The sequence below is a fragment of the Pelecanus crispus genome, chromosome 6 (genome assembly GCF_030463565.1).
Source record: "Pelecanus crispus isolate bPelCri1 chromosome 6, bPelCri1.pri, whole genome shotgun sequence".
Lineage (NCBI taxonomy): Eukaryota > Metazoa > Chordata > Aves > Pelecaniformes > Pelecanidae > Pelecanus > Pelecanus crispus.
Window position 1 is genome coordinate 59,550,883 of NC_134648.1, and position 19,224 is coordinate 59,570,106.

Below are 19,224 nucleotides of genomic sequence, written 5' to 3' on the forward strand. Positions count from 1 at the left end.
TGTGGCTGGGAGGTGCTTCTCTGGGACTGTCTCTGGTTGACCCAGCGCGTTTTAATGGCAAAGCAAAGCCATTCTGCCATGCAGAACTGACGGTGCAGAAGCCAAGGTGCACAGGAGGGCATTGCTACCTGCTTAGGTTTAGCATTTTAGTTATTCTGGTGCAAATTACCCAGAGAAACTGCTATTCCTGGAGGCTGAGCTTCACAGTGTGGGACCGAAAACCTAAGTCAAAGAAAAGGGAGAATGTGTGTGTGTGTGTGTGTGTGTGTGTAAATACTCATATTAGCTATCCTGAAGATTCAAAACAGAATTAATTGTTCTAGAAGCAAGAAAGCTTACATTTAAGACAATGAAAACAATGTCAGGCCACCAAGAAAAAACAGAGAATCACATGTTTAGCATATGCATATCAAGGTTTTTAATGTTATCAGAAGGGAAGTTCTTTCAAGAAATGCAAAGTATCCTGATTTGGCTTGAACACAAGTATTCCCTTAGAAATGCTAATCAGTTAGGTAAAAATCTACAGAAGAATATTTTGTACAAATCTTTTGTCCTAGATATGGGTGAAACAGGAATAATTTCTTTATGAGATATCTACTATGTTCCCCAAACAGGGCTCAGTGTAGCATCAGTTCTAGCTCTACCTTCATCTATGAAAGCACCCCTCTCATAATTTTTTTCATTAGTACAGACATGAGCATTTTACTGCACATTGCAAGCATCGTTTCAAGGCATCATGTTGTGCATCTAGACATGCACAGATGTGTTTGGACAGGGCAATACAGGTTAATTGTAACTTTACCAGTTATATATTGCAAACAAAACACTGACAATAAAACAAGAGACAGAAAATCAATATGGTGTCAGACAAATTAATTATCAATGGTATATGGAGTTAAAAATAATGGAATGAGATCATCCACTTAGTTATTTTCAATGGTCTGTCTCTCTGTGATCCTCTTTTGAGTTGAGAAAATTCTCCGTAGGTCTGCAAAAGCAGAATAATTACCTGTTCAATCAAGCTCTTTTCTCCACCTTCCAATTTCCAAATCTTTCTGCTTTCTCCCACTTCGCACACAGGTGCCCAGCACTGAAACCCACCTAACCACTCTGCTGACCCTCACCTCCCACAAAGCCCTGCTCTTTCTCACTGCCTTCCCATTTCCCTGGCCTGGATTTCGTTCCCATGCACTCCTTCTTCTCTCCTTGCTTCTTTTGGTCTATCCCGTATTTTGCATCTTCCACATCACCCAGGTTTTCTGAACCTTTACTTCAAACCTGTTTGAAGGGCTTCCATAGCTCCATCCCACCTGCAGCTCCCTGTGCTTCATGCTTTTAGGCCAGGTTTCCAATTTGAATGATACAGTTACAGGCTGTCCCTTTGCTGTCCCTTTCCAAGACAAAAGCAAACATCTTTGGGCCAAATCCTGAGCTGATATGCATCAGCTTGGCTCTGCTGATTTCAGGGAAAGGCTGCAGGCTCGGAGGACCTGAGCAGCTCATATGCAGCTTCACGCTAGGGATGACTGCAGCACATCACACTGTGAGAGTTGAGAAGTTCTTATTACCCCAGTAATGGCTACAGCTAGTCCTGCCTAAAAGCCAAAGACGGGAGCTGGTATATTGTGTTTTTATAGTTGTGGGTCATTCACAGTTCTGTCAGATACATAACAATCACAACAGACTTTGTTTGGCTGTTTTCAAAAACTTGGAATTGCTTGGGGGGAAAGGGGTGAAAAGCAACAAAAGGACTTAATTAAAGCTTATTCACTGAGGTCACCAAGTTATGACACATACATTTGGTTAAACAATTACATTTTTGTTCATTGTTGCAAAAACTGGCAGTTCAGATTTACAAGGCCAGTTTCTGTCTGCTAACTCTGCTGGTCTGTCTGGAGTATCCCCTAGTGTCAGCATGTGAAAGCAGTGGCCTCCGATAACCAACATTTACGTAGGACAAAATGTGATTTTCTGGAGGGTCCTCCTCCCTCCTGGATTACCAACCTTTAATTAACAGGACTCAGAGGTCAGTAACGCAGACTTTCTGCATTATGAAACCCTTTCATCAACACATTATGGCTCAGATCACACCTCCAGGCACAGCCTGGGGACAGCAGTAGGTGACAACGGTGAGTTAGCCCAGGAGCAGCCCTGGAAGGCTGAGCAGCTCAGAGACAGACCCGGCAGCATGCAGTCCCCCTCCTGCCCCTTCCTCGGGGCAGAAAGCACTATCTACCACCAGCCTCTTCCAGCAGCAGCCTCTAGCCCTCCCGTGACAGCTCAGCCATCCCTCTGAGCCGCTGCCCACACACCTGCCCATGGGAGAGGGAAGCACCTGAGGAGCTCCACCCGTAGCACCGCACACCTGGGCACAGGCAGGTTCACAATATCCTTACACCTCTGCACGGACACATAAATCTGCCCCAACAGGTTTCTCTCCCCAGCTGCAAAATGACTGAAATATTCTGCAGATGATAGGTCTCTGTGCAAGATAAATGAATTAACAGCCAGGGCCAAACCCTCAGCTGGGGTGATTTAGAGCTGCACTGATTTGATGCAATATGGAGATTTGCTCTTCCTCCCCCTTCCCCCCCCCCCCCCCCCCCCCCCCCCATATTTCCCTGCAGTAATCTTTGACTAGAGATTATTCTATTGCTTTGGCCATCCTTTTTTTTTCACCCCCTTCTTTTTTACACATTTTAACCTGATAGCTTTTAAATAAAAAATTTCAGTGCTTACATAAATTCCAGTGTGCCATCCTCACCGATGAAAGCCAGCGAATCTCAGAGTAAAACCCGCCTGACTAATGGAGCTCCAAATGAAGAAATAGAAGACACTTAGCAGAAAGTTGCCAAGAGAGGCTGCGAGATGCCAGATAAAAGCCAGGAAAGTATCTGAGGAAACAAGGCAACTGCAAGAGATAAGAAGGCAGATATAGAGATTTAAGCTCAAGAAACAAAGCAGATTTTTGTAAATCAGGACAATGATATAAAGACAAAGATGAGAGAGGAAACCAGGAAGAACAATATTGAATTTATCAAGACAACACTGAACAAACAAAACAAAACTTGAAAGTACAGTAGTAGGAAGAAAGCACAAGAGAGGGAAATATCATTTTATTTCAGTGCTGAGAAAAAGACAGAACTCCGTAAGTGACAGGGCACAAATCATTAAAAGGACTGGAGTATTCTACAGAGACTTAGAGTCCTGCGTTTAGAGCAACTAGCTAAGAAAAGAGATTTTGCCTTCAAAAAGCACCTCTGAAACCACAAATGAATGAAATGCATGGCCTGACCAAAGCGTACAGTAGGTCAAGGCACTGGCAGGCAGTTGCCTTTGATAATCCATGGAACAGCCTGTCAGACAGCAGTGTGCCCTTTCTGATGTCTGTTTGGCGTCCTGTATAAAAAGAGCTGTTGGTTCCCCGTGCAGATGATGTTTGTGTCTCTCACAAAAAACAGCAGGGCAGTTGACACAAGTGATTCTCTGAGCAGAGATGCTGAGAGATGACTGGACATAGACAAATTCTTTTTTTTGTAATATGGGCCACAGAAACAGAGATATTCTGAATGAACAAATACAGCAGTACAGTTGCGAACATACAAGATGGCCCCAACTAGGAGGGTCTTTGAAGATTGTTTCAGAAAATTTTAGAAAGGTGCCACAAAGTGCATACACCAGCCTATAAGACCAGCCACACAGATTTGACTGTCAGCCCCCAAGTATGACCATAGCAGCAACATGTGGGATCAGAACAAAGGCCTGCATCTTCTTTCTCCAACGGTGCCCAAATACAAGTCCATATGAAGCGTCTAAGATCAAGACAACATGTACTACATTTCTCTAAATAATCTTCCAGTCTCCAGCCCTTTGTGGCTCGGCAACATCCTAGGCCAGAGATGGTTTCTGTGTATTCAGGAATCCTCTGAAGGTTTCTCTTCCACAAGCTTGCAAAGCCTCCCCTTTAAGGCATGGAAACCTTTAGAAACATACTGAAAGGAGTTCTGCAGCTTAGCTGCACACGGGGTGAAAAAGCAGTTCTGACCTTCCCCAGCCAGCATCATTTCATCCATCCCTATCCACCCACACAATTTAAACGTCAAATGTCTCTTTCAAAGTCTGAAGAGACCTTTTCTTAATTGTCGTCTTTCCATATCTTGGATCGTCCCTGTGGACCTTCTCTGAAGAAGAACCATGCTTAACCACTTGAAAAAGCAAGCACCACCAATGGTCTTTGTACCTGATCTGTGGACCAATGGAAGGCAGTTTTGTATGAGGATTAATGGGTTTTTTTTAAAGACAGAAAGGAGCAGAATGGAAAACATTGTTTAAGAAAAAGAATCATAGAATCATAGAATCATTTAGGTTGGAAAAGACCTTTAAGATCATCCAGTCCAACCATTAACCTACACTACTTTGGGTTGGAAGGGACCTTTAGAGGTCATCTAGCCCAACCCCCTGCAGTGAGCAGGGACAGCTTTAACCAGATCAGGGTGCTCAGAGCCCCATCCAACCTGACCTTGAATGCTTCTAGGGATGGGGCCTCCACTACCTCTCTGGACAACCTGTTCAAGGGTTTCACCACCCACATTGTAAAAAATTTCTTCCTTATATCCAGTCTAAATCTATCCTTCTTTAGTTTAAAACCATCCTGTCACAACAGGCCTTGCTAAAAAGATTGCCCCCATCCTTCCTATAGGCCCCCTTTAAGTACTGAAAGGCCGCAATAAGGTCTCCCCGCAGCCTTCTCTTCTCCAGGCTGAACAACCCCAACCCTCTCAGCCTGTCCTCGTAGGAGAGGTGCTCCAGCCCTTGGATCATTTTGGATCCAAGGATCCTCCTCTGGACCAGAAGGCAGGGGAGAGCTGAGAGTGCATTGAAATTAACTTATTTGGGCCTGACACATGTAGACATGCAGTGCAGGTGTAACAGAGCATTTCTGTAATAGAAGTGGCCTGTACAACCAGAAGGTCAGAAGAGCCCTCCTCAACCCTTTCGAAGCCACATGGCTCTGAAGCAGCCCAGCAGAATAGGCAGAAGGTGCCAGATCTCAGACCAGCCCCTTCTCCTTATTGTCTTACCACACTGGTCCTGGTTGCCACCGCACCAGAAGCCGAAGCCCCTTAAAGATGGCAGCAAAATATGCCTTCCTCCTAATGAGCAGAAGGGCATTTCTGAGCTACCTGGGCAGCTTCATTCCACCCCTTACTCTAACACTAAATTATTCTCAAAGGAGGTCATTTTGCACTGCCCTTATCTTAACCTCCATTAAACCATATTTAACCCTACAGTGCCCCTTAATTTCAGTGAGATCAACCACAGATTAAGACACTATTCAGTGCAGGAGTGACCCTACCCTCCATTTTTGCCTCTAAGAATCAAAGTCTGGGAAACTATTTCACAGTTGATATGTTACCTCCCCCTCCCAGATATTTAAGAGGCCTGTCTATTTGTTTATAGTATTCATTTGTCCTAGCCTAAGCAATCAAGTGCTATCCTGCCTGGGGAGCACAGCAACACTGGCAGACCACTAATGGACAAACGCTTACAGAGAAAAACAAGAGAAAACCAAGACAAAATGCTTACAAATCCTTAAATCTCCTTTAACGTCACCTACAACCCTCTTCCACAAATGCCACGGTAATTGCTAACACTGTGGGTATGGGCTCAAATTAGGCAATCTGCAGAGGGTAAACACTTGGGCCAGATCTTGGAGCTTCTGCTGATTTTTAGCAGCTACAGATCTGGCCTGGGATCTGCTGTTTACCCGTGACAAAGGCGTGAAAGGGTATGTCTTATACGTCCTGTTAGCATTCGAGCAAACATCGTGTTTAATATTAGAAGCCAGTATGCATGTGGTTGCTTAGGAATGAGAAACATCCCTTCAATATGCCCTCCGATACGCACCAGGTTGCTGTGGGATGTTTTTGTGCATTCTACTTGAGCAGTTACCAGGGTCTGGAGTCCACAGGAACATGACATTGTAATCTTGGTCATGTTTTATTTATGGGGAGTAGTGCAGTAGATAGGGTGTGTTAACAAACAAAGATGATTGCTTCAGGGGCACTCTCTCGTCCTGAGGTAATTAAGACAAAGTAGTTTCACTGGTTGGGGGATTCATACTGCAGACAACCTTTCCCTTGCTAAAATGATCTGCAGCAACCAGGCCAAAAAGGCTAAATCAGAAGCAACATGGGTAGTGTTTTATCTTTGGTTAAAGGTGCATCATTAAATGGCACTAGCATGAATTATACTTCTTAAAAATCCATATAACATTAAAAACTACTGAGAAGAAAATGTCAGGCTCAGAGATGTGCAGATTTTCAGCTGGAGAAATATCTGAAGAATTGCTGCTGCGGCCCAGCATCTCTTTCACGGCCTGAATGGAAAACAGTGACTGTCACCAAGGCCACCCTAACCACAAACCCTGAGAGATGCTGGCCTGACAAAACATGTAAACTCGGAATCAGGCTCAGCTGTCAAAGAATCTCAGCATCACAAGGGAAATCTATTCCACCAGCAAAGGTCACAACTCAGAGACTTATGGCTGTTCACATTTGTTGGCTATTTGCAAACTGTACAGCTGTGATCACAGCCCTGCAGTACTCACTGCAGAGGAACTCACAGAAATACACACAAGGCACAGTGCAAGTTTCACCAGGAAATACACTAAGACCCTCCTACCCTCCTCCTTGCCCATCACCTCTTCTCCCTTCTTTTGTGTCTAGCCCCATCCCTTCCACTGCAGCAAGTCCAGTAGGAAAACTCCCCTCAGCTCCTTCTCGCTCTCCATGGCAGGTCAGGCTCTCCTGGTGATAGGCAGATAGGTTGGTTAGCTGAGGTCAGGCTGATCTCTTGTGCTCCAACACAGCCATGCTGTGCTCCCTGCAAAAGCAGAGGATGGCCTTGCCCCTTGCAGTTTTTAGCTCACCCATTGAAGTCAATAGGAGATTTTTCACTGATTTCGACAAGCTCTGGGTGAAGCTTGTATGGAAAAACATCTTTTCTTAGACCTTCAGGTGTCACTTGCCGTAACAACACATCTACCAAAGGATGGATGTTCCTTTAGGACTGAGGAACAAGATCAAAACCCACCAGAGTTGGACTCAGGAGATCTGCACAAAACTTCTGCATGAAGTAACACAGTTCTTTGTATGACCTTGAACAAATAATTTAACCTTTCTGTGCTTCAGATCCCCATTCATAAAGCTACTATAATAACAATTTTTTCTCTTACTGTTTATATGTGCTGACCAAAAATATTAAGTCTTTCACAAAGCCAGAGGTAGCAAGCTCCGGTGTTGCTTTTCTGAGGTAGTTATAGGTATATGGGATATTTCAGAGGCATCAACAATGAAGTATTTCATTTTCAGGATTCCCCATCTTTCACTAATAGGCTACATTTGCTGTGTAGGATGCTTACAGCAGTGCTGCTGTCTTCTGTCACCATTAACCCAGAAGAGTGGTCTGCTCAAATGAGAGACAATTTGAAAGGAAAGAATAAATACACTTAATGAAACCTGACAGGTACCTTTCACACCTTTCCAGGGAAAGACATTAATTGCCCCCTTTGCTTTTAACTGTCCTACGTTGATATTTTAAAATAGATCAATATAGTATAAAACCAGTATCTTGATTGCTTGAACTGCATGTTTAATTAGGCTAATTTACATTTTTCTCTGAGTTAAATTAAGGGCTAAATTCGGGTCTGGTGGAAGATGGAGGAATTCTTTCAAAGATTATGTTGCACTAGCTTACAGCAGGTCTGAATCTGGTCCACAGGTCTCTACTTGTGTTTGATAAAACCTGGGTGAAGGCAAGTGTTGCCATAGAACTCCCTTGTTTAGTAAACATTTTAAAAAAATCTTTGCTCTTTTAAAATGCCAATCAAGGGAGCCATGACCACTGATTTGTGAGGAAAGGAAAGGCTTGCCGAGGAAATTATTTGAGAGTTGCATAAGGTGAAATTACCTGTGAAGGTACAGTGGATATGTTTCTTCTTCCAGGTACCATGGAGGCATATGAAACCGCGGAGGGGGAGAACATCTTTACAACATGTTTTTCCCTACCTGAGAATAGTTATCTCCCTTTTTGGCTCCTTCTTCTGCTCTTTTTTGGTTAAACAATCCAAATGCTTTCAATATTCCCTCATCAAACATAGGCTGTAGACTTCTGATCATTTCCTTTGGTCCCTTCAGGACAACCCTCCAACTGGCCTAGATTTTTCTTAAATTGTAAGAACTGAAGCCGCAACTGGATATCCAAAGTCCTCACCAGTGCTGGCCAGAGTGAACAGACTACATCATGTCATTTGAGGCTACTGTCTTGTTCATACACCCCATGGTGGTATCTGCCTTTTTTTTCAACAGCATGTTATTGTCTCCCTGTCACTTGTGATCCTTCATACCTCTTTTTTTTTCTTACCAACAGCTCTTTAGTGAATTTAGTGAGATAGTATAATCACTTTGAACACCACCACCAGCCTTCAACACACTTTCACACTTTCAGAACTGCTCCCAGTACTGACCCCTTAAAACCTGCTCCATTTTGAGAGTGGCTCCTCCAAGATGGCTTTGTTCTCCTCAGGCTGTACGTCTCTTTCTCTCCCAGAACAGAAAAGGTAGCCTGAAGAGAAAATCAGGAGCATGTAGGAATTCAAACAAACTGAAATATGATGTGTGGCTGGTAGACACAGAGGCAAGCCAAACAACACTTTACTTGTACGTATGCAAGTTGTTCTAGTGTCCTTTGTGCTCAGAGGATGTGAATTCATTCTTGCTTAGCTCCTATTTTGCTTAAACAACTATCATGTGGGAGAACTGCAGAAGCAGATCACCAATCCTTTTGGACAGGAGTGTTTCACAGGAACAAAGAAACTTCCCTTGAGGCACAATGACATGTACAAATTAGTTCACATAAACATTTTAGGAAGAAGGTAACGTCCAGTCTTGCCTGGCCAGAGGAAGAATGACCAAAATCTCATCTGTGGGAAAACAGCATGAAGTGAAACATACTGGTTTTACACTGAGGAATTACTCACCACCAGGATTAAAGTGGTAACATGAAATCATGTCTCAATGCATAGCTAACAAAAGAAATAGTCTCTAAGTATGGAAAATTATGTGAACTCTGTGGCCGGAGTTTCTGCATATCAAGACAAGTACATACTTCTGGGAAAAATTGCTTGAGAGATTACGTCAGACTGAAATGACAAAAAAGCTGCTTAATTCTGCTAGCTGATCATTCACATACATCACAGAAGTTCCTACTGACATGCACAGTCTACTTAATTTACTGAGCGCTACTACTTACTACTACTCTTTTTGAGGATTGACTGACTTACTCAGTATCACAAAGCAATCAAGGTAATTTGGTTTAAAACACTTCTCGCTTTAAAAAATCTGAAGAACATCTTAGCCTTTTTGAAATATATATAAGATATTAAACCATTTACCAAGCTGGGGTGGATAGCATAAATTTGAAAATAACTCTCGGGTGCTAAGTAAGCAAGCCTACCTGCCTTGGCACAACAAAGCAATGCTGATTTACACCAGGCAATGTCCTATTATGGTTTGGTCCCCCACAAAGTAGAATTAGAAAATGCATTTCTCTAACTTGCTACTAAAAAAAAAAAAAATCTGCTTTCAGATCGACATCTGGGAAGAGAATCCATCTTCATGGACTTATCCACATCTCAGTTGGTCATTATCCCTGTTCTGCATACATCTGCTGTGCAGCATCGAAGCATCATGGATGGACAAGACATTCTGCAGCGATGGTCAAATATTCATTGCAGAACAAGATGTGCCAATTGAAATTGTACTGCTGAGGTCCTCCCCTCTTCTCAGACTAGCTTGGTCTGTCAGCAGGGAACTAGTTAAACTACCTGACTTTGCACTGGAGTGGATGAGGAACACCAATGCAAGCTATCCTGCAACTCTTTTATAGAAAGGATAAGCTATGGCAGAGGAGTAAACTGCAAATACTTCACATATCAAACTTCAAAACTAGCATATACATAGAAACATTTTCATTAGTGACTATTTTTCATACAGAGACATGACTTTTGACTCAAAATGTGTTTTCCTCAACAAGAAAGTTCATGTTGTTAGTCCATGGTAGTTTGGGCATTTTAAATAGCTATGATTTCATACTATTACTTCAAGAGTCTTTGCAATAAGCCAAATTATGGATCTAAATTTGAACCTCCTGCAGGTAGAGAGGTTTCCACCAAGGTATCATTCTGAGAGTTTCTCAATAGGACTGCTGGAACGGTTATGAGCTGTATTGATCTGGAAACGACTCTGCAGTCTTTCATATCTAGAGAAATTGTTAGATCACTGTCCTGGCCATGTGCTACCTGTTGGGTACTATGATGGGTTTCTAGACCTGAAATATGGGCAATTAGGAGTTATGTCTCTCTTTAGTAAAGATGAGGCTAAGCCACAAACTGAGACAGGATGAGTCTGGCATTCCAATTTCTCTACGTTCAAAAACATTCAGACATTAAAGGTAATAATTTAAGCCATTGGAATATAAGCAGAATGTCTATGACAGGAAATTTTTTTCTAAGATAATGTTGGACCACTGCCTTATTTTCAAAAGTCATTTGGAAATGCAAGGCTTGTTAAAAATCAGTGGGTCTTAGAACTCAAGTTACCTCTAAAATGGGATTTAAACTCCCATTTCACTTAGGTATTTTGAAATGTCTAACAGGCTTGATTCATCAATGATCCTCCAACACATTCCTTTCATCTGAACATTGTTGCCATGTGAAACATGATTTTCTCCCTTGTTTACATCTCTTAACATCTCTTTCCCTCTCCTCTTCTAATTGTGTAATTGTATCATTTCATTCTGTCTGTCATTTGAGGGTATTTTGCAGGAATGGTGCTTTTCTCAGTGAAAACACTGCATTATGTTACATCATCGCTAAGAATTCAAAATATTCTGTGAGAAGTGCCTGGTTTCTGATTAGATTGCTGCAGCCACGTCCTGAATAGAAACTACTATTGCTATCACTGTCAATTTTCCCTGGTTTTGCTGATGGTTCGCACTGGGAATATATCATATGAAGACTTTACTCCGTTGGCCTCCTTCTTCACTCCAAAAATTCTTCTGACCATCACATCACGGAGAGTTAAATGATGAGGGTTTGTTCTGGAGTGTTTCCAGATCTGCTCGGCTTTTGTAATTTATCATAGTTTTGCTCATCTCTCCACATCTCACAGCAGTGGGAAGACCCATGCTCCATGGCAAGTGAAGCCCCGCATCCCCTAAACACACAGGTAGTTCTATCCATCTTTTCATATAAATTAATAAATATAGTGAGAGAAAGAATTATAAACATACCTTCTTAGTGGCACTTTGGTACTGTGGAAACTTCACATGCGCCAGATTAGTCTGGCTAGTCACTGAACTTTGCTTTATGTTCTATTGGTTTCTAGTAAAACCCAGCATCTTAGGGATTTTAAATAGTGTCTACTAGAATGTTATATGGACATTTCCCACATGCAATGGCTACTCCAATTGTGATTTCTAGAAGGGAAACAACAGGCCTTCATTTATCACTGTAATATCCATTTTAAATCAGCTTTGCTAAAGTAACTGGCAATCTTGAGGATATAGTGGTGTGGACTAAAATGAGCTCAGTTAACACTTGTCTGTTAATTAGGAGAGATTTAAATTAAATCAATATTATACTCTTGCTTTCTACAAGCAGACTTGAAATTTAAATCTGAAGTTATGTACACAGAGATGTATACATAGTTTTTACACACTTACACACATATAACATTTGTGAAGAGCAATGTGTATTTTTGGCATTATTGTAATTCCTAGCCAGTTTACAGGAATCATTAAAACATGATTGTTTTCCTTCATGTTTTCGTTAGGTTTGATGTACTCTGATGATACCTATGACTTCTGTCATAATCAGCACTTGCACATGCCAACTCTACATGAAAATATGTAAGTGGTCTTCCCTTGCACAGGAGGTATTTCACAGGTATCTTGACGGAATAAGAAATAAATAAAAAGATACATATAAAAGGGAACCTATGTCTAACTTTTGTGCGGAAAAAGTAATCTGTAAATCAGTAAATTGTCTGTATCATGCAATAGGCTCCTGATTAGTGTGGGAAATAGAAGAATTAGAACATTTTTTGGAACTAACCTCACTCTCAAACTACAGTCCAACCAGGCCCTGAAGCATGTGCGCACTTTCAATAAATGTAGTACCATATTGTTATATCCTGTGAGATTAAACCCATGGGGAAAAGGACAGTGACAAAACTGGATGAAGAATCTTTTCTTACCAGCCAATTTTTTTTTCATAGGCTAGATATAAAATTATATTTAATTCTGTTCTGCATAAGGTCCTGTTTAGGAAATGTACTGAAAGGAATGATCTTGCATTGGTAGTGGATGGGCAAAAGGAGTGAATAGGTCTTTTCCACCTCTAACACATGCGATCCCAGAGAACAGTCTGTCGTCTGTCAGACAGTGAAATGCACATTGTCATTGAGTAGCTAAAGGTCATCGTTTAGCTGAGCTAGGAGAATAATTCAGAGCAAATCAACTATTAGGCAAATGTTGCCTCTGTTTTGCTTACAAGTTGTCTGCAAATAGATCACAATTTTCTCAAATATATTCATTATTCAGAATTATTTCCTGAATGATTTTGGTGTATAATTATTGGTCTGTTCACAAGCCTTCCATTTTGAATGCTCAGTTTTCAAGCTGTTTTAACTGGACATACAGATCACATGGTATCTTTCTGTCCTTTGATAGGGTAAATGCAACTCTTTGACTCCAGTTTCTGGTGGAAACATCTCAGTTATGGAGTTAGAGTTCAATGGCCACTGCTATTCTCTTCTATGTTCTTGTCATTTATGTAAATTTTTTGTACGTAAAACCACTAAGCCAGATTCAATCCCATGGAATACTTACGTAAATCATGAGTAAATCTATAGAATCCAAAGAAGCAATATGGTGTAGAATCAGTGTGAGGAATAAGGCCCTTGAGAAATTAAATCACCTTTATAACACATTTCTTCATTATAGTAATTACAATGCTGACTTAAAGAACCTCTCCTTTCATACCAGAGTTTGAATTCCATTGGTTTCACTTGGATTTCACAAAGATCTTTCTAAACCTTTTTCCTTTACTGATTATAATAGAGTTCTTCTTGGGTTACACAAGCATGTGTGGAACAGGAGTATCCAACCTGAGGATGCTGCAAAGAGACTCATTTGGCTTTAGTTTTTTGCAGCCTTGTTTGTGTGATTTCTCACATTTCCTCTGTCAAAAGGGCTTAGTCCTGCTTTTTCCCTCATGCCACCGTGGTGAGTAATCAGGGCTCTGACAGACAAGCTCTAGCAGATCCAACAGTGATGAGTTAAGGCATTACTACTTCCAGGAGGTCCATGCTGCTTCTTGCAGGGCAGATACCACCTCCTCTAGCAGAGGCAGTGGACGGGAATTCCCCTCGTGCCTCCAAGCCCTCCCAGCCACAGGCCAGGATGCACAGCAGCGGCTGCTGCCGCTAAATCTTCAAACACCACATCAACATCTGCAAGGCCTGCAACGTCTTTAAAGCTGACAAAATGACACAGCAGTGTAAAGCTCCACTAGAGTGAAGTCATGTTTATGGGGTGTCAAAAACACCCCATTCAAATGCAAACTGTACAAAATTTAGAAGTAAAATGTAACAGCCTTTACAGCTCACTGCAGAAGGCATTCAAAACGATCGTGGCATTTTGGGAATTACAGCATGAACTATTGCCCAATATAATTGTCAGCGTCGGGTTCTGATTTCATTTTCACTGGTTTTTCATGAGTGTAACTTTTCAAAGCCTGTAACTTTTATATCACTCTGAAGCCTTGATTCAGCAAAGCACTTACACACATGCCTAAATTTAGATTGTAGATTCAGGGAGCCTGAGATCAGGAAGGGACCATCTGTAGGAGCTCTTCTGTAGCACAAACCACTTAGCTTCCCCTCCTGACTTCTGAGTTGAGCCAAATACTTTAAAATCCAGGAGCAGTTCCTTTGAAATGAATTTCAATTACCCACCTGCTTTGAATCACAAGCCTGTTACATGGTTTGTTGGACCAGGGCCTCCAGGAAATCAGAATCTGGTCTCTGACACTCCAAATCTTCCCTGAGCTTTCCAATAATGGTTTGAATAACAATTCTCTCATTTAAGATTTCCATGCATTTGCTAACAGGTTGGCTGGGTAAAGAGTATCAGGACAGTCAACTGCCTGTAGCTGTCAGCTCTTATCCTCAAACTGCAAATTGTGCAAAATTCTGCCTTTAACTGTGCATGCCTTTGTCCCTAGCTGAGGAGGAAGAGTGCATGTTTAGCTGCGGTTACATTTTGGTGTTTCTCACATAATCATACACAGTCTGTGGCCCAAATTCAGCTCCTGGTTAAATTGGTAAGTGTTCTCCCTATTTGGGTTGGCATCCAAGAAGCAAAACACATTAACAAACTTAGGTGCATACAGCACACATTTAAGTTTATGGGGATGGAAAGAAACACAAGAGCAAAGCTCTTCTCACCGTCTTTGGAAAACTGCACTAATTGCCCCAAACCTAATATAATTTCATATGAGAAATTTGACTATTCCAAGCATTATTCTACCATTTTCTCTCAAGACCCCTACTCAGGAAATACTTTACATTATAGTTAAGTCCAAGGGATGTAAGCAGGACTTGAGCATCTGCTTAGCATCACAGAGGTGCTCATGTGTCCTCCCCAAACAAGAACTCTCTCCTGACTGACTCCTACGAGAATCAATGGAAAATATGGCACGAGCTCTATCATCTGTACTGAAGCTTCAATTCCTCACTCCCTTCTTTTTTCCCCTTCCCACCCCTCAATTTCAAAAAAACAGGAAAGACAATATTTGGAGATCAAGTCAAATGTCCAATTTATTTTTGTAACTTGAAACTGGAACAAACGTTGTTTTGAACGAGCGTACAAATGAAATGGTAGACACATGCTGAACTCAACATTGTGACAATAAGGGAAAAAAAAGAGGCCAAAAATCTTGTACAGAGAATAAAAGGAACAATAAATATTTCACTAAGCCATATTGAAATGACCTCCAGCCATCTCAACATTTTATCCATAATAAAAAAAAAAAAGTGCTCGTTTTTTAAACAGAGCACAAATACCAAGCAATAATAAATAGTTCCAAACTTGTAGTAAAAGACAAAACCTCCAAGTAAACAACAAAAGCTCATACAATAAGTAATAGAAAAAGGTAATAAAAATATTTTGCCTTGCCGGTACAAATGCAAACAACTTAAATCAACGTTACTTTGCTTTGCAGTTCTAAAATACAAAGAGCACCATAAAAATGAGTTTGCCTGTGATAAACAAAACCTTGGACTGTCTTTTACATAGGACTGGGATGAAATGCTGATTTTTTGACCCTTTCCTTAAAAATCGGTATTTTTCTTTCTAAAACCATGTTCTCGGACCTGTCCTGTTGCCAAGGGAGTTGACTGGCATTTTGCTCTGGACTTCAAAGGCAGCAGGACTAGACATAATGGAAGTAATAAATTCAACCTTAAAATAATAATAAAAACCTACTTAAATTGTGGAGGGAACTACGGCAGCATTCTAGCTATTTTATGTCTATGTTATATTGTGCTTATGGCCTAGTAAACTACAGTTCTTCTAAGCAAGAAGAAAAGGAGGGCCATTTCATTATCACTACAGTCTGCAGAAACACAACCTTTGTGCTTTTGGGTGACTTACTGTTAGTTTCAGTGATTTAAGTCACAAAATTAGACAACTGCTGGTGTTAGCTATCCTGGATAATTAAAAACAACAGGGAGACCAGAGCTCCTAAGCAACTTACACTAAAATGAAAGGTAAAATTCTTTCTTAAATCAATGAATTGTGGACAGAAAACATGCAGTTAACTTCTGATCTTCGTTACACCGATGCATGTCCAAGGGATTCTGCTGAGTTCTGTGACATGACTCTGGATTTATATGAATGCCAGAGATCTGAATTTTCACCAAAAAGTGAAAATGTGCCTTTAAGGGACCACATTCCAGCCTCAGCTACGCTGGAGTAATCCAGGACTGAGTGTGTTGAATAATTCCTGATTTGTATCAGTTTAATTGAGATCCAGAATTTGTCCAGAAGTCTTAAGGGTACGTTGTTCAAGCCGGGAAGACATATATCTATCTGTTCAGTAGCTGGACCAAATTCTCCCTGCTGTCACACCCATGCCTCTCCAATTGCTCCAGCAGTTCTGCACCGATGAAAGCAGCAGAAGAATTTGGCATGGCAGTATTTTTTTGCTGTTTGTGGTTTAGTTCTACCGTCATTTCCTGCAAGAGCGGTGAGCATTTTCTCCTTCTCCCTTCACTAGAGCATCAGTACCTCTTCTGCCACCTGTCTTCCCCTCGACCCAAAAGGGAGAGAGCGTGAGAGAGAGAGAGAAAGAACAGCAAAGAAGAGAGAAATCAAAAGGCACAGGATTTCATCCCAGTCCCTCAAACATTCAGAAATTTATGGAATGTACAATTAGGACTGAACAGCAGCAAAGCAGCTAATAACATGGACTGGCAAGACCTGTACACGGAGTAGGTCCTGTTCTGACAGGGAAGAGGAGGACTGTGCCTGGACCAATTTTATTTCAACCCAGTTACAGCTGTACCAACAGCAGCCCATTTTACCATTTTATGTCAAAGTGGATGCAACAGCTCTTGCTGTTTGCTAGAGAACGACTTTCTTCCAGAAGGCGGTGGCAGGGTGTGGGGAGCAGTGAGATGGGGGTGGCCGGGAGAGGGAAGATGTGTTGGACATCTTCTTGTTTGGAAGGGGGGAAAAAAAAAATCTCCTCTCTCTCTCTCGAATCTGTGGGGAAGCTGTGGGATGTCACCCCAGACACCTTTACAGGAACTGAATTTCATTTCACACGAATAGGCAATAACCATCCAGCCTGGTTCAACCATACCTGGTAAAACCTTGATGCAAGGGGTCCAGGCAACTTTGAAGTTATTTAGAGCCCTGTGGGAACAGCACTTTTTTGTAGGCCATTTCTGACAAAAAAAATATATATACAACTAAAATTATTTGTGAACAACAACAACAAAAAAAAATTAAAAATAAAAAAGCACTTAATTATTTTGTTTTGTTTCTTTTACTCAAAGGTCGTCTAACAACCCCCTTTTTTTCTGTACAATAAGGACTTCACATACAAATTTTTTTTTATTTTTGCAATATTTTATCCTGCCAAATTAAAAAAATATATTATGGCAGCCTGTTTGTTTGTTTTTATTTTTATTTCCAAATTCACTAACAAAAAGGTACATTAAATCCCTTTAAAAGGACAAGCGTACAGTTAAAAAATTACAAGCTTCAGTAAAAATACAGCAAGTGCCTACATCATATGAATCAACCAATATCAATATCCATTCCAGAAGGGGAAGGGAAGGGGGGAAGGGGAGAAAAAAAGAGAAAAATAGGTACAGGTCAGAAACGTGATTTTTTTTTTTCTGCAAAGCAATAACAATATTAAGCACTTTTTTCTACATACTTTTTCTACTTGGTGTAGCAATCACCTTTTAATCCCCAAATACAAGATTCTATACATTTTTTGAAATAAAAATTCAACACCCAAGGCAGAAAAAAATTTACTAAAACTCAAGACTTTACAGTTACAGTGACAAGAACAAATTTATAGACCCACCATTTAAATTTTACTGCAACATTTTCAAGGAAAAAAGAAAAGTTTTTTTTTTTTCTTTCTGGTTTTGTAAAATGCCCAGGCATTCTCCATTATTACAAATACTGGTCCACTTTTACAGTAATCAAGAAATTTTAATATATATAATATATACTAAAACCCCGTCACCAAAAGAAAACAATATACACATGGCCATTATGGCATTTTTTTTTAATAACCTATTAAGCAAACTTTGAAAAAAAAAAGATTGCTCAAACACACATACACACAATTTCTTTTTTACCCTTGTATGTATTCAATACTGTAAACGTATTTTAAGACAGAGTGCACTAAATTTAACTTTTAAAAAAAATTAGCCGTTGTTCCTGAATTGTTTTTTCTCATTCAATGATAACAACTTGTAATTTGTGTCATTTGAGTTTTAATTCAGCAGTAAATCATTTCCATTCCATTTCCTAAGCAGCGTTGTCCTGAAAAAAAAAAAAAGGCTGAGAATAATTCAGCTAATGGATGTCCGAAGTTGTGCTGGGTATACATCTTCATTTGATTGGGTCTTATGGCATTTTCATGTCCACTATCTTCAACCAGTAATTATTTTTAGTAAATGTGGCTCTTTTTTTCTAAAGAATGTACTTTTCTTGTTTTACTTTTTTTTTTTTTAAAAGTCTTTTCATTTCACAAAAACGTTTTGCATTTGTCTCAAGAGACTCAAATAGGAAGATCAGTTTTCAAGGCACTCACGTCAAATTGAATGGCAGTAGAAAAACTGTCCAATAAATTATTTTTATTTATTTTTCTTTATAGTGCCAGTATTGTGAATGCCATGCTTAGCAACACTGACACTTAATCTCAGCTGTTCCCTTACAGTTTAACCCACCTTTGGGCCAAGTAGAAGAATATGCTGTAATTTCTTGTTGAGAAGCCATTTTTCTCTTAACCACAAACAAAAGCTTTAAAGTGCGGGTCAACATAATTAAAATCTCTAACCATAATTGTCCACTGTTTGCTAATATAAGTTGTAAAAGGCTTTAAAAAATTTGGAATTTGAAAGTAGAGCAGGTGCATTTTTCTTTTCTTTACTTTTTTGTGTCATAATGCTTTTATCTCAATACAATTCTATTCTGTTCCTAATTAAGTCAATGGGAAAACTCTTTACCGACTTCAGTAGGAGCAGAATCTGGCCAAGACAGGTACATCAACTAGAATTCATTTTTCCCTTCCTTATAACATCATCACTGTACATCATATAAGGTTGTTCTAATATTTCTATTCATAAACCAAATGCCTATGAGTTGAGGCTTTTCATAGAGAAATTCACACTTTCCCATCCTCTAGTAATTATTTTAACTACAGCAAATCTGGAGTACAGTAGATGTCCCGATCTCAAAGTTATGATTTTGCGGTTTAAAAAGAAGGATGGCATTTGGCTCCTCCAAGGTTCGAAAAGAACATTATTATACTCAAGATGTACTTTTGCTGTCTCTGGGAAGAGTGGCAGGGCG